This window comes from Panthera pardus, unplaced genomic scaffold (assembly GCF_024362965.1).
Source record: "Panthera pardus isolate Hobbes unplaced genomic scaffold, ASM2436296v1 HiC_scaffold_2, whole genome shotgun sequence".
Classification (NCBI taxonomy): Eukaryota; Metazoa; Chordata; class Mammalia; order Carnivora; family Felidae; genus Panthera; species Panthera pardus.
In genome coordinates, this window is record NW_026526765.1 from 64,940,082 (window position 1) to 64,965,797 (window position 25,716).

The 25,716-nt window shown below is 39.3% G+C and overlaps 1 long non-coding RNA gene and 1 pseudogene across 2 annotated transcripts in view; both read right to left on the reverse strand.

Annotated features, from left to right (window-relative positions):
• LOC109267543 (uncharacterized) overlaps positions 1–25,716 on the reverse strand; it is a 62,135-nt gene that overhangs the window by 17,724 nt on the left and 18,695 nt on the right. Inside the window, exon 3 of one of the 2 annotated variants that reach the window (XR_002080169.2) lies at positions 3,546–3,889. The exons of the other annotated variant lie outside the window; for it this stretch is intronic. This is a non-coding gene — a long non-coding RNA (uncharacterized LOC109267543). Of the gene's footprint in view, positions 1–3,545; positions 3,890–25,716 lie in introns of those variants that run through there. 2 annotated transcript variants of the gene reach the window in all.
• LOC109267542 (density-regulated protein-like) lies at positions 21,544–22,395 on the reverse strand (annotated as a pseudogene).

The following is a 25,716-nucleotide window of genomic DNA, read 5'->3' on the forward strand; positions in this document are numbered from 1 at the left end:
ACCACCAGACCACAATCTTGATGAAATCAGATGAACCAGTGCCAGAAAGACTAGTCAATCAATCTTGAGTTTACCCAGTCTCTGACCATTCAGAAGTACCCATGACCTCAAACCCCTCACCCTTGATTTTTGCCTTTAAAGCTCCTCACTTGCAAGCCATTAGGGAGTTCAGGACTTTGGAGCATTAGCCCCCCCTTCTCCTGGGTGGTGCCACACCAATAGATAAGCCTATCTTTCTTCATGGCAAAAGATTGGTGTCAGCTTTTTTTTTTTTTTTTAATTGGCTAGCCACTCATCAGCAAGATGAACTCTCCTTTGGTTCAGTTATACCTTTTGCATTTGGTCACAATGCCACAATGTGGCATTGGCCACAATGCCATGCACAATGACTTATGCAGAAATGGAGCAACAGCAGCTTGCTGTTAGAATGGTGGATAACTGCAAAATTAAGAACCAATACATTCGGGGCGCCTGGGTGGCTCAGTCGGTTAAGCGTCCGACTTCAGCTCAGGTCATGATCTCGTGGTCCGTGAGTTCGAGCCCCGCGTCGGGCTCTGGGCTGATGGTGCAGAGCCTGGAGCCTGCTTCCGATTCTGTGTCTCCCTCTCTCTCTGCCCCTCCCCCGTTCATGCTCTGTCTCTGTCTCTGTCTCAAAAATAAATAAACGTTAAAAAAAAAATTTTAAAAAGAACCAATACATTCAGGGCAACTAGGTGGCTCAGATGGTTAAGTGTCTTACTTCAGCTCAGCTCATGATCTCACAGTTCGTGGGTTTGAGCCCCACGTCAGGTTCTGTGCTGGCAGCTCAGAGCCTGGAGCCTGCTTCAGATTCTGTGTCTCCCTCTCTCTCTGTCCTTTCCCCACTTGTGCTCTTTCTCTCTCTCAAAAAAATAAATAAACATTTAAAAAGTTTTTAAAAAGAACCAATACATCCAAGTTTCCTCTCACTGACATTTCACAGAAACCATCAGAATAAGTGTTCCCCTGGCATCTGAACAGCAACATCCTGCCAACATAAAGTGGTAGCAAGCTAGTTTACAACATTCTTCACAAAAGGTGGGAAGGGACTCTTCTCAGGGCAGGAGCAAAGTCAGTACTCTGAGACTCCGAGAAGGAGTACTCCATAGCTCACTAGTCTAGGGCAATAGTCAACTTCCCAGAGCCATGGGTTACCCATCTGTAAAATGAGAATGGCAATATTTGCAGAGACAGAGTGACCTATCACAATAGAAGAATACAGACTTTTAGATAAACCTAGTCCTGAATACTGTCACTTAATAGTGTAACCTTGAGTGACTTAATTTGCCTGAAGCCATACAATACGAGTAATGCTGAATCTGAAAGAGATCTGTTGGGACAACTTGGTGGCAGCTTACTTAAGGTCCTTATTACAGTACCAAGCACATAAGGAATGCCCAATAAATGAAAATGGTCTATTAACAGTTACTGGATTTTTGCTTACATTTTGGCTATATATTGCTTACAACTGTATGACTCATCTTGCCACACTTGCTTTGTCAACCCCTCAAAAGATTTTTATGAAGATAAAACAAATATGTATTTTTACATGCAAATTTGATCACAGGAAAAGTCCTGAAAAGATATATGCCAAAATGTAGTGGTTGGGGCACCTGGGTGGCTCAGTCAGTTGGGCGTCCGACTTCGGCTCAGGTCATGATCTCGCAGTCCGTGAGTTCGAGCCCCGCATTGGGCTCTGTGCTGACAGCTCAGAGCCGGGAGCCTGTTTCAGATTCTGTGTCTCCCTCTCTCTGACCCTCCCCTGTTCATGCTCTGTCTCTCTCTGTCAAAAATAAATAAACGTTAAAAAAAATTTTTTTTAATAAAAAAACAAATAAACAAAATGTAGTGGTTATCTCACAGGGTTATGTTTACGGACAATTTTTGTCCTTTTTTTTTTGCTTATCTTCCTTTTCAAATCTTTTCTATGAATATTTGGGTTTTGGTTTCTTTTTTATGCCAAAATACTTTTGTTAAAAAAACCTACATGAGCCATCTCTTTTGGAGGTAAGAGCTAACAAAAGTTTTGCTTTCTCTTAGGAACTGGTATGTGTTTTTCTTTAATTTTTTTTAATGTTTGTTTATTTTTGAGAGAGAGACAGAGACAGAACATAAGCAGGGGAATGACAGAGAAAGACAGAGACACAAAATCCAAAGCGGGCCCCAGGCTCTGAGCTCTAACTCACAAGCCATGAGATCATGATCTGAGCCAAAGTCAATGCTTAACCAACTAAGCCACACAGGTGCCCCTCTTTTTTTCTTTTTAAGTTCACTTATTTTTTTTGAGAGAGAGATAGGGAGGGAAGCAGAGAGAGAGGGAGAGAAAGAATCCCAAGCAAGCTCCACACTGTCAACATGGAGCCTGATGCGGGGCTCGAACGCACCAACTGCAAAATCATGACCTGAGCCAAAACCAAGAGTCAGGCACTTAACCAGCTGAGCCACAGGCACCCCTGTGTTTTTCTTCCTAATAATAAAAGCTAACTGACTTATCCCCTCTTCACTTTGCCAGAGGAACTCAGAACTAAAATTTTAATTCAATTATTCAGTTAGGTCCTTAACTCTTTGCATATTTCTCTTCAATTTCTCTGCCTGCCCCAGTCTTGACTTTCTATTCTAATTTATATTTGTCTTAGCCTGATTTTATATTTCATACTTGTATTTTAGTAATTTCCTCAGTGTTTGTCATAATCCATCATAAACCCTTCATAGAATGAGGCCTGGTATACATACACACACATAAACAACTGATAACTTTTTTTTTCTTTTTATTTATTTTCTTTTTTTTTTAACGTTTATTTATTTTTGAGACAGAGAGAGACAGAGCATGAACGGGGGAGGGTCAGAGAGAGGGAGACACAGAATCTGAAACAGGCTCCAGGCTCCGAGCTCCGAGCGTCAGCACAGAGCCCGACGCGGGGCTTGAACTCACGAACCGCGAGATCATGACCTGAGCTGAAGTCGGACGCTTAACCGACTGAGCCACCCAGGCACCCCAACAACTGATAACTTTTAAAGATTGCTGTAGCCCGTGTACTTCATTTCACACTTCATGCATTTCATGGAGTTCTTGGTTACAACACTAATGAAAGAATTATAGTAATCTTTAAACCCTATTTCTGAGATTTAAAAAAAAATGCAAAACCACAAAATCTCCCTGTAATGACTTTTAAAAACCTTAGAACTAGGTCACTTTTATTAAATGCTCAATTCTCAAAACGTATATGTTATAAAACATATATTTTATAATATATAAATTATATAACATAATATATAAAATTTTTGAGAATATCTTTTTTAATTTTAAAAAACTCTATACTTATTCCTCCCCTTCCCTACCTACTCCACTGAATTTTGATATATGCAAGCAGCAGCAAGCCCAACAAAGTCACTCCTAAGGAAAGAGGTCAAAGGCACTAATAAAACCACTCTCTCAAAACCCTGGCATAGAATTTCAAGAGATCCTCTATCAGAACCTAATGCTGCAGCCAGCCCACCGACCTGTGGTAATTTTATGCCACCATTCTCAAATGAGGGGCCTCCCTCAGGCTGGGGAAATAGGAAGTTGACAATTTCCTTCTCCTGCAAAAGATATTCAGGCAGCCAATTTACAAATATTTAAGACGCATACCAACTCCAGGAATCCAAGGCCAAACTAATACACAAAGGAAGGCCTCTGCCAGTGCCTCCTCTCCCTACACCAGGTCCTCCTATCAGGAGTCATTAGGACCCCCCAACAGCTTCACAGTTACAGCTTCCCGACTGCTGTCATACTTGCCATCTTTGTCATCACAGGCAAACACCAGCAGAGACCTTTTGTGGTGCCAGTGCATGCCAAGTTCAGAGACCATACCACTTCCCAGCTGGTCTCCTATGAAATCAATAGAGAGAAACCATGTTAATAATAAGAGTGTACATTCATTAAGTATTTGCCTACAGTAAGTGATTTAACCTGTTTAACAACCCTATAGGATAGATACAATCATTACTCCATTTTACAGAGAACACTAGGCACAGACAGGGCACAAGCCAGTAGATGACACAGCAAGATCTGAATGTAGGCCAGTTAACTTAAGAGCCTATGCTCTGAACCCCTACTCTCTACTCCCCAGGAAAACAGGACTAGCAGCTGATGTTTGTCGAGCATCTCTTACGAATCAGATGAATTATATTTTACTGAATGCCAGTGACAACTCAGCAAGGCAGTTTTCTTTTTAAAATTTTAACTGCAAAATTAAAATCAATCGTTAAAAAATAACAAAGTTTTTAAATTAAAAAATTGTGAAATTTGCTTCTTCCCATGTATAGTTCTAAGAGATTTTAAGCATACATGGACTTTTCTCTTTTTTTTTTTTTAATTTAAATTCAAGTTAGTTAACGTATAGTGTAATATCGGCTTCTGGAGTAGAATTTAGTGATGCATCACTTACATACAACCAATGCTCATCCCAAAAGTGCCCTCCTTAATGCCCATTACCCATTTAGCCTGTGCCCCCACCCACTTCCCCCCCAGCAACCCTCAGTTTGTTCTTTATATTTAAGAGTCTCTTATAGTTTGTCTCCCTTTCTGTTTTTATCTTATTTTATTTTTCCTTCCCTTCCCCTATGTTCATCTGTTTTGTTTCTTAAATTCCATATATGAGTAAAATCATATAATATTTGTCTTTCTCTGACTTATTTCATTTAGCATTAACACAAAGTAGCTCCATCCACGTTGTTGCAGATGGCAAGGTTTCATTCTTTTTGATTGCCATATTCGATTGGATATATACACCACGTCTTCTTTATCCATTGATCAGTCGATGGACATCTGGGCTCTTTCCATAATCTGGCTATTGATGATAGCGCTGCTATAAACATTGGGTGTGTGTGTCCCTTCGAGTCAGCATTTTTGTCTCCTTTGGATAAATACCTATTAGTGCCATTGCTGGGTCCCAGGGTAGCTCTATTTTTAACTTTTTGAGGAACCTCTGTACTATTCTTCAGAGTGGCTGCACCAGTTTGCATTCCCACCAACAGTGCAAAAGGGTTCCCCTTTCTCCCCATCCTCCTTGCCAACATCTGATGTGCCGAGGTCCAGCCCCAGCAGGTCCAGGGGTTCCCGAAGGATGAATGGCATCAGCGAAAATAACAAATGAACACAGACAACAGCAGTGTGTTAGAGTGGCTGCTGTATTGTGGCAAGCGTGGCATTATATGTGTCAGCAATTTCCTTGTAGTGTGTGTCATCTATGTTTCTCGGCTTTACCTAATTCTAAAAATGTTCCTTTGTGTAATCACCCATTAAGGAACCTCATGGTTATTTCTTTGTAATGTTTCCTCCTGCCTTTTTGCTTATTGATTTCTTCATTCTACTTTCATTATGTATCTACATTTATTTATACTGTATAAAGCAGTTGTTTTGCTATTTTCATGAAAGGTCATCTAACTCTCAACACCTCAAGTGGAACATTTACAGGGACATGACTTCTTAATTGTTCCTTTGAACCATTTGCAGTACAAGGAACAAAAGTATTTGCTTTGGTCTGGGGTGCCAGGAGGGAGCCAAGAGGGCCCTGGGAACCCACGCCTTATGCGCTCCCAGAAAGTCAAATGTATACCTAGGAACTAATGAACCATTCTGTACCTTAACCCACCAGGTCCAGTTATGCTCTGGAATGCCTCCTGGGGGCCAAGTGGGCCTAGGGGTTGGAGTAACTTGTATCCATGGATGCATTCCTTTGTTGCCAGAGTGGGGATTTTGAACCCATTTGCCCCCCTCCTTGGCTGGGAAATATATGGGGCTATCCTTCCTTTAGGTAGAGAACGGGCAGGCAGGGGTGGCACAGGCTGGATATAAGGTTTCTTTTTTGTCCTGGGGGTCATCCCCAGAAAATATCCCCAAGTTTGCTTCTATGGGTTTATTTTGAATCATCAGTGCCAGTTGGACCATGGGGATGGCCATGATGAGTAACAGGAGGGATACCAGTAGCTTCCCATTTGGAGGGTCGCTGTGCATTGTCCTTCTGCCAACCATCCAGGCTGTGCCATCAGGAAGGCTGGATGGATCGGCTACTGGCAATTTCGCCGTAGTCTTAATTATTACTAATGATGTTGAGCATCTTTCAGTTGCTTATTTGCCATCTTTATATCCTCTATGGTGAAAAGTCTGTTCTAATCTTTTGTCTGCTTTTTAAATTGATATGGTTAAGTTTTATTGAGTTTTGAGAGTTCTTTAAGTATTTTAGATATAAATGATTTTTCTTATGTGTGTTTGCAAATATTTTCTCCCAATATGGGACTGGGTTTCTATTCTCTTAACAGTGTTATTTGCAAAGCAAATGTTTTCCATTTTCACGAGGTCCAATCTATCAGCTTTTCTTTTTTTTTTTAATTTTTTTTTTAACGTTTATTTATTTTTGAGACAGAGAGAGACAGAGCATGAACGGGGGAGGGTCAGAGAGAGGGAGACACAGAATCTGAAACAGGCTCCAGGCTCTGAGCTGTCAGCACAGAGCCCGACGCGGGGCTCGAACTCACGGACCGCGAGATCATGACCCGAGCCAAAGTCGGCCGCCTAACCGACTGAGTCACCCAGGCACCCCTCTATCAGCTTTTCTTTATGGATCAAGCTTGTGTTGTCATATCTAAGAGATAGTTACCTAACTCAACAGGAAAAAGATTTTCCTGTTGCTTTCTAAGAACTTTATAGTTTTAGGTCTTACACTTAGGTCTATCATTCAAGTTAATTTTTGTATGCAACATAAGGTGTAGGTCAAGGCTTACTTTTTTGCATGTGAATGGTCCAGCACCATTTGCTAAAGACTGTCTATCCTTTGTCCATTGGGCTGCTATTGTACTTTTATCAAAAATCAACTGATCCTCTTTATGAGGGTCTATTTTTGTCAAAAATCAGTTGACCCTATTTATGATTTTATATTGCATATATATTTCATTTGTCTATGTGACTTTCCTTTCACCAATATCACACTGGTTGCCTTACGGTGTATCTTAAAAACAGGTAGTGAAATCCTTCAATTCTGTTCTTTTTTCAAAGCTGTTTTGGCTTTCAAGTTCCTTTCCATATAAATTTTAGAATCAGCTATATCTACAGAGAAGCTATCTTAGTCCTTCCAGGCTGCTTTAGCAGATCATCACAGACTGGGTGACTTATAAACAACGCAAATTTATGTCTCTCATTTCTGGAGGCTGGGAAGTCCAATCAAGACACCTACAGATTCAATGTCTGGTGAGAGCTGCTTCCAGTTTCACAGATGGCCATATCCTTGCTGTATCCTCACATGGCAGAAGAGGCAAGGGAGCCCTCTGGAGTCTCTTTTGTAAGGGCACCAATCCCATTCATGAGAGCTCCACACTAATGACCTAATCACTTCCCAAAGGCCTCACTGCCAAATACTATCACACTGAGGATTAGGTTTCAACATATGAATTGTGGGGGAGTGGGGAGCATATTCACTCTACAGAAGCTTTCTGGGACGTTGAGATTGCTTTAATTCTTTAGGTCAAGTTAGGGAGAATTAACAATATTGAGTCTTCCAGCATGAACGCAATATGTTTCCATATTTATTCAGGCCTTCTTTAATTAGTGTTTGGTAAAACATTAATTTCAACCTCACTATAAATAGGCGACTAAAGTCATGCTTTCTAGTGGAGTCAGCACTCTGAAATAAGTTCCATCTGCCCCGAACAATTTAATTCTTTCCACTAAATCACACTGCCTTGCAAATAGATCGGTTCATTTTTTTAACCGATATTTTATTTCTCTCATTCATCGAAATAATATATGATTTTTCTTCAAGCTATTATTTCTTCAGCTGTCTATTTATCAATATCAGGATTATGATTAAGATTAAAGTAGAAAATATTTATAGTGTGTTGTTAACTTAAAAAATGCAGTACATAAAATTATATCTACTATATGATCCTAACTACATCAAAAATACATATGTAGGGGCACCTGGGTGGCTCAGTTAGTTAAGCATCCAACTCTTGGTTTTAGCTCAGATCTCACACTGTTCATAGGTTCACTGTTCATAGGTTCAAGCTCTGCGTTGGTCTCTGCACAGAGTGTGGAGCCTGCTTGGGATTCTCTCTCTCCATCTTTCTCTCTGTCCCTCCCCTGCTCACATGCTCTCTCTCTCAAAATAAACAAACATTTAAAAAAATACATGCATAGAAAAGTATATTAAAATGTTCAATGTTTCTGACATAGGCAGGTCAGGTCCAAGGACCCAGAGGGGGTCCCCCAGGACCAGCCAAAGTCCCTAGGACTTTGCTATCCTAGGGAAAGGACTAGAGCTATCTTCTTCAAAGATTCATTCAAGATGGTCCTAGTCAGTAGAAGGGAACTACCATTTATGGATCACAAGAGTCCAGCACATTCACCTACAAATTTCCCCTTTAGTCCTTACAATAAATCCCAGACATATATTTAACCCCATTTTATAAATAGGAAAATGGAAGATAAGAGAGACCAGCCAAAGTGTCAAAGCTGTTAAGTGGAAGAGCAAAAATATGTAATGAGGTCTGACCCCAAAACCACTTATTCTATCTTTTACACAGGCATTAATCATTCACACATCATCTTCAGAATTTTTGCCCTAACCACCATCAGCTATACTTTTCTTTATTCAGTAATTTTTTTAAAGTAGGCTCCACACACAACGTGGGCCTTGAACTTACAACCCTGAGATCAAGAGTTGCATGCTCTATAACTGAACCAGCCAGGCGCCCCTCTTCATTCAATAATTTTTAAATTTTTTACTTAAAAATTTTAGCTAATTTTCACTAATAAATGCAATGACCTGGCTATACGTTTCCTAGTAAGTGTGAAAATATACCCCTACTCTAACTGCATTTGTCACACACTCCTCTACCTCTTCTCAGTCCCGCCCTCTTATTCACCCCCATCCTTCTCCTCACCACCAGTCTCTATCCCCTCCCCTCTCCTCATCCCTACACCCTCTCTCTCCTCACCCCTTCTCCTCCCCTTTCCTCATTCCTGCTCCCTTCTTCATCCCATCCTCTTCTGTACCACCATTCTCTCCTTACCAGCACACTACACTTCTCCATCTCCCTTCTCTCTGGCTTGGGTTGAGCCCTGACAGCTCACCAACAAGTCCTTGTCCAGCAAGAAGACACAGGCCATTTTGTCCAAGGACCCCAAGGCCAGACGGGTTCATGGCAGCACATATACCGTATGCCAGGAACGCTCATGCCTTGCTATGCACGCAGAACAGCTCCAGAATCCTAAGCATTTAGCAGAACAGGCTGGAAGTCACTGAATTCCAGGAGGCCATTGAACCTGGACTGCTCTGGTCCAGAAACAGAATTCCATTGCCACCAGTACCACCACAAAGAGCACATGGTCAACAAAATCCTGTGGGGGACGCCTGGGTGGCTCAGTCAGTTAAGTATGCAACTCTTGGTTTTGGCTCAGGTCATGATCTCACAGTTGTGGGATAGAGCCCTGCACTGGGCTCTGTGATGACAGCATGGAGTCTGCTTGGGATTCTCTCTCTCCCTTTCTCTCCCTGTCCCTCCTCCACTCACACACACTCACTCTCTCTCAAAATAAATAAATATTTTATTTATTGAAACATTTTTTTTAAAATCACTATGTGGGAATGCAAGCTGGTGCAGCCACTCTGGAAAACAGTTATGAGGTTCCTCAAAAAACTAAAAATAGAACTACCCTACGACCCAGCAATTGCACTACTAGGCATTTATCCATGGGATACAGGTGTGCTGTTTCAAAGGGACACATGCACCCCCGTATTTATAGCAGCACTATCAACAATAGCCAAAGTATGGAAATAGCCCAAATGTCCATCGATGGATGAATGGATAAAGAAGATGTGGTATATATGTACAATGGAGTATTACTCGGCAATCAAAAAGAATGAAATCTTGCCATTTGCAACTACGTGGATGGAACTGGAGGGTATTATGCTAAGTGAAATTAGTCAGTCAAAGAAAGACAAAAATCATAGACTTCACTCATATGAGGACTTTAAGAGACAAAACAGATGAACATAAGGGAAGGGAAACAAAAATAATATAAAAACAGGGAGGGGGACAAAACAGAAGAGACTCATCAATATGGAGAACAAACTGAGGGTTGCTGGAGGGGTTGTGGGAAGGGGGATTGGCTAAATGGGTAAGGGGCATTAAGGAATCTACTCCTGAAATCATTGTTGCACTATATGCTAACTAATTTGGATGTAAATTTTAAAAAAGAAAAAAGAAAATTAAAAAAAAAAAGAATGAAAAACAAAATCACTGTGGTTCACAGCCTGTTCTCCTGCTGCCTCCATGTGAATACATGTGCCCAAAAGTGAGGCAGAGGACTGCAAAGCCACACTGTGCCCCCAACACACTGAAAATCCCAGCAAGCAGCACACACTCACCTTTGTCTTGTCAAATATATTTTACCTTAAAACATGTTTTTGAAGTGGCATAATCTTTTATTTAAATATAACTCATATAACATAAAATTCACCTTCTAAAGTATGTAATTTAGTGCTTTTAATATGTTCAAAAAGTTGGGGCACCTGGGTGGCTCAGTCGGTTAAGCGTCCGACTTCAGCTCAGGTCACGATCTCACGGTCTGTGAGTTCGAGCCCCGCGTCGGGCTCTGGGCTGATGGCTCAGAGCCTGGAGCCTGCTTCCGATTCTGTGTCTCCCTCTCTCTCTGACCCTCCCCCGTTCATGCTCTGTCTCTCTCTGTCTCAAAAATAAATAAACGTTAAAAAAAAAAAATTTTTTTTTTAAAATATGTTCAAAAAGTTGTACAACCATCACCACTTTCTAATTTCAGAATACTTTCAGAAATCACCCCAACAAGTAACGATTTACCTACACAGAGTCACTCCTCATTCCCTCCTCCCAACAACCACTAATTTACTTTGTGTCTCTCTGGATTTGCCTTAACTGGACATTTCGTGTAAATGGAATCACACAATATGCAGCCTTCTTTCTCCTGACAATGTTTTCAAGGTTCATCAATGTTGTAGCAGGTATCAGTACTTATTTCCTTTTATGGCTAAATAATATTCCACTGTATCCCATGGATATTCCACATTTTATTTATGTAATCATCAGTTGATGGACATTTGAGTTATTTTCACTTTTTTTAAGTTTATTTATTTATTTTGAGAAAGAGAGAGAGCAGAGGAGGGGCAGAGAGAGAGAATTTCAAGAAAGGCCCACACTACCAGCATGGAGCCTAATGCGGGGCTGGAACTCACAAACCACAAGATCATGACCTGAGTCGAAATCAAGAGTCAGACACTTAACCACTGAGCCTAATAGGCTCCCCATTCACTTTCTGACGATTATAAATAATGCTACTATGAGCATTCATTTTTCTGGACACATATGTTCGATTGCATATTTGTAAATATTTTCTCCCATTCTATGGGTTTTCATTTCACTTTCTTATTTGTGTCCACTGAAGCACAAAAGATGCTGCAATTGGTTTTTCTAGATATTATGCCCGTATATAAATAAAGTCCAACATATCTTGTTTTCTTTAGTTGCTTGTGCATTTAGTGTCATGCCTAAAAAAAACTAACCCAAGGTCATGAAGATACTTTCTTCTAAGAAAAGTTCTAGCTATCCTATTTAGGTCTTTGATCCATTTTGAGTTAATTTTTGTGCGTGATATGAGATAGGGGTCCAAATCCATTATTTTGCTTGTAAATATCTAGTAAACACAATAAAATCAGTTATATCTTGGGGTGCATGGCTGGCTCAGTTGGTGAGCATGTGACTCTTGATCTCCGGGTTGTGAGTTCGAACCCCATGTTGGGTGTAAAGATTACTTAAAAAAAAAATTAATTAAATAAATCAATAAAATCAGTTACATTTTATATATTGGCATTGAGTAATTACAAAATAAAATTCCTTTAAATATCATTATAAAACCTCCCTGACATGAAATAATTAGGTATAAACTAACAAAATATGTTCAAGATAAAACTACAAAGTGCTGATGAAATAAATTAAAAACCTACATAAATGGAGAGGCATACTATATTCATGGATTGTAAAACTGAACATAATAAAGATATCAATTCTCCCAAGCTGACCTATAAATTTAACAGAATTCCCATCAAAATCCCATCAGGATTTTTTCTGTAGATATAAACAAGTGATTCTAAAATTTAATTGGAAGGGCATAGGAAGTAGGAAAAAACAAAATAATATTGATAAACAAGTATACAGTTGGAAGAACCACATTATCCATATTAAGACTTATGATATAGTTACAGTAATCAAGACAGAATGGTACTGGCAAGGTAGTACACACAGATAGAATCATACAATATATGGCCTTTCTGGTAGCATATTTTCAGACATAGGCCCACACAAATATGGCAAGCTGATTTTTAAAAAGACACAAAGGCAATTAAAGATGAAAGGACACTTCTTTCAACAAATAGCATTAGAACAATTGGACATTTATATTATAAAAAAAAAAAAAAAAGAACATCAACCTAAACCTTACCCAAGATACTAAAGTAAATCAAAAGGGATCATAGACCTAAAACTATAAAACTTCCAGAATGAAACATAGGAGAAAATCTTCATGAGGTAGGATTAGACAAATAATTCTTGGTTTTAACTCCAAAAATACAATTCACAAAAGACTAAGTTGACAAATTGGACTTCATTAAAATTAAAAGCATTTGTTTTATAAAAATACTGTTTGAAATTAAAAGAGAAGCTACAGAGTTGGAGAAAGTATTTGTAAATAACATACTCAAAAAGAATGGACTTATGCCCAGAATATATAAAGAAGTCCCAATACAAAACAAAAACAACTCAACTTAAAAATGGGCAAAACACTTGAACACATACTTAACTAAATAGGATATACAAATAGAAAATAAGCATATGAAAAGACACTCAACATCATATGCCATTAAGGGGAAAGCAATTTAAAACCATGATGTTGGGGAACCTGGGTGGCTCAGTTGGTTAAGCATCCTACTCTTATTTTCTTTTTTTTTTTTTTTTTTTTTTTTTTTTCAACGTTTATTTTATTTTTGGGACAGAGAGAGACAGAGCATGAACGGGGGAGGGACAGAGAGAGAGGGAGACACAGAATCGGAAACAGGCTCCAGGCTCCGAGCCATCAGCCCAGAGCCCGACGCGGGGCTCGAACTCACGGACCGTGAGATCGTGACCTGGCTGAAGTCGGACGCTTAACCGACTGCGCCACCCAGGCGCCCCTTTTTTTTTTTTTTTTTTTTTTTTTTTTTTTTTTTTTCCTACTCTTATTTTCAACTGAGACCAGGATCTTGGGCTCATGAGATCAAGCCCCACACTGGGTTCCACACTGACAGCACAGAGCCTGCTTGGGATTCTCTCTCTCCCCCACCCCCCTGCCCCTCCCCCACTTACACATGCACTCTCTCTCCCTCTCTCTCAAAAGAAAGTAAATAAACTTAGGAAAAAACCATGATACATACCATTGCACATTTATTTGAATGGCTAAAATAAAAAGTACTTATAATTCCAAGTGCTGACAATGATGCAAAGGAGAGCAAGTCAAACCATCATACATTGCAGGTGGGAATACAAAATGACACAGTCAATCTAGAAAACAGTTTGGCAGTTTCTTACAAATCTAAAAATATTCTTACCATATGAACCAGCAATCCCACTCTTGGGCATTTACCCTAGAGAAACGAAAACTAATGTTTTCCAAAAAAAGTTTAGGCAGCTGTATTCATAATTGCCCAAATTGAAAACAATCCAAATGTCCTTCAATTAGGTGAATGAATAAACTGGTACATCCACACGATGGAATTAACTCGGTATGTATCAATAGTGCCTAGATAAATCGCAAAGGTATGCTCTTTGAAAGCCCATCTCAAAAGGTTATAAACAACATGATTCTATTTATATGACATATGTGATAAGACAAACTACTGGTGATATCACTTCAGTGGTGGCCAGGTCGGCATCAAGGGAGGTTATCTCCATAAAGAAGTCCATAATGGAGTGTTTGGGGGCATGTGTTAGTTTCCTAGGGCTGACAACACAGTACCACAAAACTGGTTGTCTTAAAGCAACCAAAATTTATTCTCTCACAGTTCTGAAGGTTAGAAATCTGAAAACAAGGTATTACCATGGTGATGCTCCTTTCTGAAACCAGTAGGAGAGGACCTTACTTATCTCTTCCAGTTCCTAGTAGTCCCATCCTTGCATCCCTTGGCTTGTGACAGCATAACTCCAATATCTGCTTCTTTCTTCACATGACCTTCACCCTGGTGTTTTCCTCTTTTTTAAAAGACACCAGTTATACTGGATTTGAGCCCATCCTAATGGCCTCATCTTAACTTGATTACATCTCCAAAGACTCCAAATAAGGTCACAATCACAAGTACTGGAAGTTAGGACTTCAACATATCTTTGTGGGGGTTGCAGAGGGAAGGATATAATTCAACCCATAAAAAAAGTGATAGGACTGTTCTGATTCTGATTACAATGGTGGTTTCAGGGATCTGTTCATGTATTAAAACTGATAGTACTGTACATTTTAAAAAAGCTACTCTACTGTAAATTTTAAAACAAAGTAAAAAAAGGAAGAGCACAGGCATAGGGATGTCAACTTTCATTTTGCCAAGTTGAGGACACTTAGTATAAATATACTGTCACCACTTACTATTCTCATCATTTTGTTGAAGAAAGGATTGATGACTATCAAAAAGTAAGAACAACATAACCTCAAAATAACATCAGTCTGTTCATTACCACAAATTTACAGTACAGGTAAGTTCATTAAAAACAAAAGAGGATTATTGGCCAAATACATAATGTAAAAACTGAAAGAACTGAAGAGATAAACAGACAATTGAATGTATAGTTGGAGACTTTGATACTCCACTTTGAATAATAGAACATCTAGATAGAAGATCAACAGAGAAATAGAAGACTTGAACAACAGTATAAGCTAATATATCTAACAGGTATCCATAGAGAACATTCATCCAATAACAGTGGATTACATAATCTCTCAAGTGCACATGGTATATTACCCAGGATTAAAAAAAATATGTTGGGCCATAAAACAAGTCTGAACAAATTTAAAAGTATGTTCTCTGACTACAATGGAATAAAATTAGAAATACAGGGGAAAAATTGGGATTCACAAGTAAGTGAAAATTAAACAACACACTCCTTAAAAAAAAAAAACCTCAATGGGTCAAAGAAGAAGTCACAAGGGAAATTAGAAAGTACTTAGCTATAAATGAACATTAAAACACAACATGCCAAAATCTATGCCATACATTCCCTCTAAGGCATTGCTTACAGGGAAATTTATATAGCTATAAATATATATATTTAAAAATAAGAAAAACCTCAACGAACTTTCTACCTTAAAATACTAGAAAAAGAAGAGCAAACTAAACCTAAGGCAAGCAGAAGGAAATAAATAATAATTAGAGCAAAAAATAAATGAAATAGAGAATAGAAAACAATAGAGCAAATCAATGAGACTGAAAGTTGGTTCTTTGCAAAGACAAATAAAATTGACAAGTAAAGCTAGCTGACCAAGAAAAAGAGAGAAAGAAAACTCAAATTACTAAAGAGGGGACATCATTACTGACCTCACAGAAATAAAATGAATTATAAGGAAATACTACGTATGTCAACAAATTAGGTAACCTAGATGAAACAAAATGGAAAAACTACCAAAATCGACTCAAGAAGAAATAGAAGTAGACAAAAACTACCAAAATTGACTCAAGAAGAAATAGAATAGAAGCAACCCAAATGTCTATCATTGAGGAACAGAAAAACAAAATGTGCTATATCAATATAATGGAATATTATTTAGTCATAAAAAGGAGCAAAGTACTGATACATGTTACAATGTGGATGAACCCTGAAAACATAATGCTAACTGACAAAAGCCAGACACAAAAGGTCACATATTGTGTAGTTCTACTTATATGAAATGTCCACAATAGACCAATCCACAGAGACACAAAATAAATTAGCAGTCAGTAAGGACTGAAAAAAAGGAAATGGGGCATGATTACTAACAGGTACAGAATTTCTTTTGGGGTGATGAAAAAAATTCTGGGAGATAGTAGGGATGGAGCACTGCTCTATAAAGAATATAAGAATGCTAAATTGTACACTTTAAAAGAGTGACTTTCTGGGGCACCTGGGTGGCTCAGTCAGTAAAGCATCTGACTTCGGCTCAGGTCACGATCTCACAGTTCCTGAGTTCAAGCCCCGCATTGGGCTCTGTGCTGACAACTCGGAGCCTGGAGCCTGCTTCAGATTCTGTGTCTCCCTTGCTCTCTGCCCTTCTCCCACTCGCATTCTCTCAATCTCTCTCTCTCTCTCTCTCTCTCTCTCTCTCAAAAATAAACATTTAAAAAGAAAAAAAATTTTTAATATGAAATTTATTGTCAAATCGGTTTCTGTACAACACCCAGTGCTCATCCCAATAGGTGCCCTCCTCAATGCCCATCACCCACTTTCCCCTCCCTCCCACCCCCCATCAACCCTCAGTTTATTCTCAGTTTAAAAAGAAAAAAATTTTAAAGAGTGAGTTTTGGGGAGCCTGGGTGGCTCAGTCCATTAAGCAACCGACTCTTGATTTCAGTTCAGGTCATGATCCCAGGGTCACGGGATTGAGCCCAGCACCAGGCTCTGTGCTGAGTGCACAGAGCCTGCTTGGGATTCTCTCTCTCCCTTTCTCTCTCTGCCCCTCCTCCACTCACATGCGCTCTCTCTCAAAATAAACAAACTTTTTTAAAAATGACACACATTTGTAATAGTGCCATAGTTAAAGTATTAATGAAGTCTCGCTATAAGCAGAAAATAGAAGCAATGCAATCCCCACACCACCCCCAATTTGAAAAATCTGCCAAAAATTTCCTAATTGCAAAACCAGCAGCCCAGGTGAATTGTATACTGTACTTATGTAGTTGCCACACTGGGCATCCTTCAGCTGGCAAAAAGAAAAACTATAGCTTTTGTATGCTTCGGGAAATTTCTCCAAGTTAGATTTTTCACGTGTCCACTTTACATTCACTTGTTATTTTTTTTTTTAACGTTTTATTTATTTTTGAGACAGAGAGAGACAGAGCATGAACGGGGGAGGGGCAGAGAGAGAGGGAGACACAGAATCGGAAGCAGGCTCCAGGCTCTGAGCCATCAGCCCAGAGCCCGACGCGGGGCTCGAACTCACGGACCGTGAGATCATGACCTGAGCCGAAGTCGGACGCTTAACCGACTGAGCCACCCAGGTGCCCCTGTTGTGGTTATTTCAAAACATTAGATGGCTTATTGCTCCCTCAGACCTGATATAGTTGCCTTACCTAGGAGCTAAAACCGTCAATGTCAATAAAAATCAGAACCGTGGTATCCTATTAGGAAAAGGTGGTTGAGGATTGACTATAATGTGGCAAGAAGGAACTTTCTGGGGCAGCGGAAATCTGTATCTTTATTGGCGTGTTGGTTGTCAAATTTCATTGAATTATACTGTTAAGATTTACACATTTCACTACAGGTAAACTTCCAATTCAGTTTTTAAAAATTAGCATGTTGAGCTAATGACTGCCTTGTTGAACAAAGGCACCACTTCCTAATGTTTAACAGGTGAGAGACAGAAATCATTTTTGAGGCCATGCAAACAGGGGAAACTGGTTTTTCTTCCTAGCCTAAGACTACAAAGTTCCACAGATGTGAGATGGGTAGAAGACAAAGAAAATGAGAAGCAATGTAGCTTCAAGCTCCACACCAGCTTCCCTATATGTAGCTTTATGGCAGAGGGAGAAGGCAACAAAATGCCGACCGAAATTTGAGGGACTCAAGAATAAGACAAGTGTACCACCTCTAGTGTGGCATTTGAGAGTATTACCCCATAGATGTCTCCTGTACCAGTGGACAGGGGCATGCAGTAAAAAGGGCAGCATGCTACATCTGGGCAAGGAGGCAGGGAGAACGCTTGGGCTTCCAGAAGCTCCCCTGTACATCCCCTGAATGCCCAGCCTGGTCAAGGAAGAGACAACAACAGTAACAATACATTTGAAGGCTTACTATGTTCCAAGTACTTTCCTAAGTGCTTTATATGTATCATCTCAGTTAATCCTCTCAGAAATCCTATGTAAGTCTTAGATACTATTATTATTCCCTTTTCACTGGTCAAGAAACCAAGGCCAGGATGGTGAAAAGGCTTGATCAAGGACATATAGCTAATAAGTGGTAGAACCTGGCAGGGTGTATGCAGATCCCTCTGTCCTCCAACTTTTCTTCTTCAAAACTGTTTTTTCTCCTCTGAATCGTATTAGAATCAGCTAGTTAGTCTACAAAACAAAGCCTGCCAGGATTAGGGCTGCATTGACTCTATATAAATCAATTTGCAGAGAACTGACATCATAATAATACTGAATCTTTGAATTCATGAATATAGTTTATTTCTCCATTTATTTACGTCTTCTTTAATTTCTCTGAAATTTTACACTGTTTAAAGTTTTCAGTGTACAGGTCTTGCACATATTTAGTTGAATTTATCCCTTAGCATTTCATATCTATTGATGCTACTATACGTGATTTATTTACATTTTCAATTTCAATTGCTTATTGCTACTATATATAAATACAATTAAAGCTTTTTATTGAAATATAATTCACATACCATAATATTCACATACCATAATATACCATAATATTCACCCTTTTAAAGAATATAGTTCAGTGGTTTTAGTATATTCACAAGGTGGTGCAGTCATTATCACTATCTAATTCCATAACATCTACATCACTCCAAAAAGAAGCTCTATACTCAGGGTGCCTGGGTAGCTCAGTCAGTTAAGCATCTGACTCTTGATCTCAGCTCAGGTCTTGATATTGGGGTTTTGAGTTCAAGCCCATGTTGAGTTTTGCACTGGTCATGGAGCCTACATAAAAAAAAAAAAAGAAACTCCATACTTATTCCACCCCATTTCCACCCTCCCAGCCCCTGGCAACTACTAATCTGCTTCTATTTCTATGAATTAATTATTTCCATAGAATTAATTTTTATGTAATGACCTTATATCATGAGACCTTGCTAAACTCACTTATTAAAGTGTTTTTGTAGATTCCTCTGGATTTTCTACATATATGTTCATGTTGTCTGAATGACTGGATATACAAACAGACAAAAGCCAGACCATGTTGGGGCGCCTGGGTGGCGCAGTCGGTTAAGCATCTGACTTCAGCCAGGTCACGATCTCGCGGTCCGTGAGTTCGAGCCCCGAGTCAGGCTCTGGGCTGATGGCTCGGAGCCTGGAGCCTGTTTCCGATTCTGTGTCTCCCTCTCTCTCTGCCCCTCCCCCATTCATGCTCTGTCTCTCTCTGTCCCAAAAATAAATAAAAAACGTTGAAAAAAAAATTTAAAAAAAAAAAAAAAAGCCAGACCATGTATAACAACAGAACTCTGACCCACAACCCCTGCAGCAACCACTCTAGGAAGCCAAATTACAACCTCTGAAGCAATCAACCCAGAATGGTCAGAACTCGATCGGTGACAGCCCACTTCCCTATTTCTTTTATCTTGCTTCTAACTCAAGACCAAAGAGAAAAAGATAAATATGCTCCCCAAACCATCACATAAGATGCCGACTTCTAGTTAACCCATCTCTAGCTTCCCCATGCCAAGAGCCTTCAATCAGTGCATGCTGAAAGCTTTCCCTTTTTTTCATTAGAAAACTTTCCTGGCCCCTGCCTGACTCTTAGTCTCTCCCAAAGCCAAGTGTTTGTGGCTACCTGCTATAACAAATTCTGAATAAATAGCCTATTTTCACTTGAGTGGTCTTCATTTGTGAATTAAGACAGTTTTACTTCTTTTTTTTGCTTGTTTGTTTACACTAGGACAATTTTAACCCTCCATTACCCTATCCTGCAGTAACATCCACTACTGGCTTTATGTGGATTAAAACTGCATTTGCCAAGAACTGTGAACATTCAGAATCTTTACATGAAGTCACATGGTTGATACAGGCACATAGACATCTTCCAACACTAACAGAATACATATACAACACGTACCAAATGGTCTTCTTGATGGATAAATTTGCTTCATCAGATACTCATATTTAGTAAAATTCACAGTTAATGCAGAATTTCATTTTCTTAATTTGCATCTTTATTACACATTTTTTCTAAGATTTTAATTATTTAAAAAAACCACTCATTCATTCAAGGTTGTAATTTGCAGGGCAATAAACAATGGGTTCTAAATTTCTTAAAGGTGTCTATAGCAATTTAAAATACCAGGAGTCTTCTTTTCTATTTGTAGCACCTGATTTAAGACCCTTATAAAAACAAAGTTTAAATTCATTTAGTGCATTCATTAAAATTCATTGTCACTGTTTCTCTTGAGAAAGACTCATTTCAATTGTTATTTCCCAGACTACCTATATATATAGAGACAGCATGGGTGTATATTCTTTTCAATTGGGTAGAATTTTACTCTCAGAATTTATAGCTAGAACAAGAACTTGCAGCATCTTTGAATGGCCTTTCACTCAAAACAATGGTGATAATAATGCATAAAACAGATTTGGGATCCGACCCCCTACTTAACATCATCAAACATGTTTCCAAAGTACCCTTGGAAAATATTTAAAAATATCTGAAAATTCTACCATATGGTACACCATCATTCTCTAACCATTTCCCAATTGTTCATTTATATCAGTTGCAATGTCTTTATAAGTAACATTGTGATGAACACCCTCACCCACAGTTCTAAGCAAGAATGATTCTATCTTTAGGATAATGTCAACTAAGTGGCTTACTGGGTTAGACTACAGATGGTTTTAAGGCTTTAGTATACTTTACCAAATAATCTCCAGAACTGAACAACTCCTACCAACGTTAAGTTAATGTGACCACCAAGTGGACTTGTTTGGTAACAATGAGGCAAATTCAACCACAAATCTATTAGATGCCCAAGCATCTCAAAACTATCACACCAAAGAAGCAAGGAGATAATCATTAATGGTGATGAAGCCAAAATTCAAATTCTTTAAAACATTACTCAGCTTTAAATCATGATTTAATTAAATCATGACTATTTTTAAGAAAATTAACTCATTAAATCATGATTATTTTAAGGTAGTAAACAGAAAGGCTTTGCACAAAAAAAATCGAGTGTTTTTCAAAAATAAAAAGTTAAAAAGAGAAAGAGAAAAGTCAGTACCAAATGACCAAAAATTTTTATTTGACTAAATTCTATTTCATGCATAAGCATGACAGTCTCCCCTGTTTATTAGACTTTGGCAATTTAAAAAAAAAAAAAAAAACAGGTACAGAACAGATACAGAACAGAACGGTGAAAATGCCAAGGGTGAGGGTAGTCTACAGTTTTACTGTAGGATAAATATACATTTTTTTAAAAGGCCTCTCTCCCTTTGGCCATATCAACTCTCAGTTCAAATCATTAAATAGAAATTTTCTTTTTTTTTTTTTAGTTTTTTTAAAATGTTTATTTATTTTTGAGACAGAGAGAGACAGAGCATGAACGGGGGAGGGGCAGAGAGAGAGGGAGACACAGAATCCGAAGCAGGCTCCAGGCTCTGAGCTGTCAGCACAGAGCCCGACGTGGGGCTCCAACTCACAGACCGTGAGATCATGACCTGAGCCGAAGTCAGACGCTTAACCAACTAAGCCACCCAGGCGCCCCTAGAAAGAAATTTTCAAAATCACTTCTTTACTTCTCCAACATCTTTGATGCTATCATCATCTACCTCTGGCCATTTTTCCTGAATGACATCAATTATGTCATCTGTAAAGTCTCCCTGAATGATGATTTCATCCTCTCCTGTTACTGAGGCACCACAGGAGACTTTTTGAGCAAAAAATCTTTGTGCTTCTTTTAGATCAATTTCACAGTTGCAAGGCCACATACTCTTGTTACATATTTCTTCTTTGCTCTGGGAATTTTGGCTATCATAACCTTTTGTGGTACAGTCTTCTTTTTTTGCTCTATTTGACCCCTTCCACCTCTCTTCTGCTTTTCTTCTTTTCTTCTTCCCCTGCTGTGCCTTGACCCTCACTACCTCCAGCTTCTTGTTTGGGCGAATTTTCTACAGCAAGTTTTGCAAACTCACTTGGAAAATTCTTCTCTAACCACTGTCGACATTTAGCGACATCAGGCATATATTCACAGTACTCTGTTAGTAATGAACAGACTCCACAGTAGAGGACTCAAAGTGGGTAGTCTTCATGTAACTTGGTATTGCCCCTCGGCTCTCCTTTGCAATCATGCCCACTGGATTCAGAAATATCAGCAGCCATCTCACAAAATGCCAGCTGAAGCGATATATGCAACTCCTCTTCCCCGACCAGGGCCACCTGAAAGCCTGTCTCAAGGCAGTTTTACTTCTTTATTTCCAATCTGCAACCTTTTTATTTTTCTTTGCCTTGCTTTATTACTCTGGATAGGACCTCAAGTATAATGCTTAACAAAAGTGGTGAAAGCAGGCATCTTTACCTGGTTCCTCCTCTTAAAATATTAAGGTATTAAAAATTTTTTTTTAATGTTTTATTTATTTTTGAGAGAGAGAGAGAGAGAATGTAAGCAGGGGAGGGGCAGAGAAAGGTGAAGGCAGAGAATCTGAAGCAGGCTCCAGGCTCTGAGCTGTCAGCACAGAGCCGGATGGCGAGGCTCAAACCCATGAACCGAGAGAGCATGACCTGAACCGAAGCTAGATGTTCAACTGGCTGAGCCATCCAAGCACTCCAAAATATTAAGGTATTTTTTTTACCTTTTTTTTTTTGAGAGAGAGAGGGAGCACGAGCATACACATGAGCAAGGGAGAGGGTCAGAGGGAAAGAGAGAGAAAACCTTAAGCATGTTCCATGACCAGAGCAGAGCCTGACTTGGTGTTCCATCTCATGACCATGAGACCATGACCTGAGCCAAAACCAAGAGTTGGACACTTAATGGACTGAGCCACCCAGGTGCCCCTAAGGTATTTTTAATTAAATTAAATTAAATTGTTATAGTATTTATATATATTTAAAAGTATGGGATAATAGTTCGATTTTTAAATATCAATATATGCAGTATGCTAATAAATCTTTTATAACGATTTAAATTTATGATGAAAAGTTTAAATGTCAATTAAAAATTGAGCAAGGAGTTACATAGATGTTCAAAATTCTTTTATAGGGCAATGAGCAAAGTTTGAAGCAGGCTCCAGTAAAGGCCATCACTGAATCTGGGGGAGTTGGACAATGTCCAAGTTTGTTAGCAGAGGCTGACCAAGATTACTGGGGTCCAACCTCAGTTGGCAAGGAGTTGTCTTCCATTATGCAGAATGAGGATGCAGAGTCAGAAATTGAAGAGGTACTAAAAATAAATAAAATTACATTTTATGCACACCTGAGATTATGAATGAAATTTAAATTCACATTATGATTTTAATAATTATTATAATGATAATTAGCCCAGAGCCTTCTAAAACAGATGCAGTGCTTTGAAAACCTCCTGCTGGTGGGGAAAATCATAAATAAGAAAGAATCTTTCTTTAGTTGGCACAATTCCTTCTCTCCCTGGGCATCACCTTACTAACTAGAACTGAAGAGCCATATTTGCAATGCTAATACCTGGCCCTGGGGAAAGGCCTACAGTTACCCATCTTGCCTGTTTACCATTTCTAACTTCCCAAACAAAAAGCTGCCCAAGTGTCAGCAGCAGCTCCCATTAACCAAAAAGCAAGGGTCTCCTAAAGAGAAGAGCAATGGACACAGGTGGGCACCAACTTAGTTGGAAGTCATATCTGCCTACCAGTTGCAGAAATCCACCTGAAACAGTCAGGGACAAAGCAGCATGTGTCCAGTCCTGATCTTCCCCCAGGAAAATATATCTTATCAAAATAAGGCACATTCTGCACACTTGAAGCACTGGGTAGACTCCCTCAGCCCCCAGGGAGCTGGAGAAGGGATTTGGAACAAAATCCAAGAACCCTCCAGAATACCCAGGGGATCCAGATCCTGGAACTGCTCAAGCATGGAACTGGGCCAGAGGAGATGCTGTTCAGTTATAAAAACTGACTCTTTCAGCATCTTAGTCCTTCCCCTGGTTGGAAGCATCCCAGACTGTGCATTTCTAACCCTGACAAAAAGCAGTGTTGGGGGTGGGGGGGACTATACCCCCTAACTAACTCTGCATTGGCTCCAGATTAGGCTGAGTAGTCTGCAGAGAAAAAAACTGAAGCAAAAGGTGAGAGCAACTTTAAGTTTCTCCAGCCCCAGAGACAGTGGATATGGGGAAATCAGAACAAGACATGGGCAACTGGTAAGGTAATCCTCCCCAGCTTTTGTCAAGCAACTGCAGTAAAAGAAATGTCAATAGAAGCACCTAAAAGAGGCAAAGCATTGCAGTGCCCATGGTAATAATACGGTTGTCCCCAGTTCTCATTCTAGATACTAAAGAATATACCCCATCCAGCAACAAGTCCAAATTATTTCCTGGCAACAAGATGTGATATACAGGGGCATCTGGGTGGCTCAGTAGGTTAAGTGTCCAACTTTGGCTCAGGTCATGATCTCACAGCTTGTGAATTCGAGCCCTGCATCAGGCTCTGTGCTGATAGCTCAGAGCCTAGAGCCTGCTTGGGACTCTATGTCTCCCTCTCTCGCTGCCCCTCCCCTGCTTATGCTCTGCCTGTCTCTCTCTCTCTCTCTCAAAAATAAGTATTAAAAAAAAAGATGTAATAGATTCAGCACTCACAATAGGCTAAAAGGGTACGTCAAAAATTAAGATGAACACTCAACCTAGAATGACAAAACACTTGAGGAAAACTAACATCAAAAATCACACACACACACACACACACACACACACACACACACACACACCCCACAAAAGAGAGAAGTAACACCTAAGAAAATAGCATAGACCAAACAGAAGGTGACTTGGTTCTTCTCTCCTCTGAGTGAGGGGGAAGAAACTGGCTCCGGGTGTCTTACACCTAGGCCCCAGCTTTGAAATTTGCAAGCCAAGAATTTGCCTCTTTTGTATTCTGGTTCTATTGGGACAACCTCCCTTAAGGCAGAGGATGACTCAGAGTCTAGTCATCTGAATAGAGAGTTACATACTGGATGAAAACACATGGGTTTAAAGATCAAAATATTTTCCCAGCACACCAAACAAAAGATTATGTTATGTATGTTACAATGTTAATGTAACAAACAGTAGAATTCAAGAGGAAAGCACTAAAAGAGACAAGTAGTAGTGTTTCATATCAATAAAAGAACAATTAACAAAAAAAGTATTGCATTTTTATGTATCTCACATCAGAGTTTATGAATATATAAAGCAAAATCTAATATAAATGTCAGACTTCCGAGTTAAGATGAATTTTCTCCCTTAATACCTAATGAAATGAGCATAAATGGTATACACGCACATCATCAACATTAGCCAAACTAGACTGGTGGCCAAGAAAATAACCTGAAGAGTCTGAAGCAAATGGAGAGATCCAACTTAGCTTAGCTCCCAGTAGCATTCCTGGTGAATTAATAAGATCCTGAAGACTCTTGCTAATGCCATCAAACCCGCAGTGATCCAACTCGAATAATAATCCATATCTCTTACCTCTTCTAAGAAGTAGCACCTATGGCTCCTAGAGAAGAATGGGGAAGGTAAATAATGGGACTGACTCTCAAACA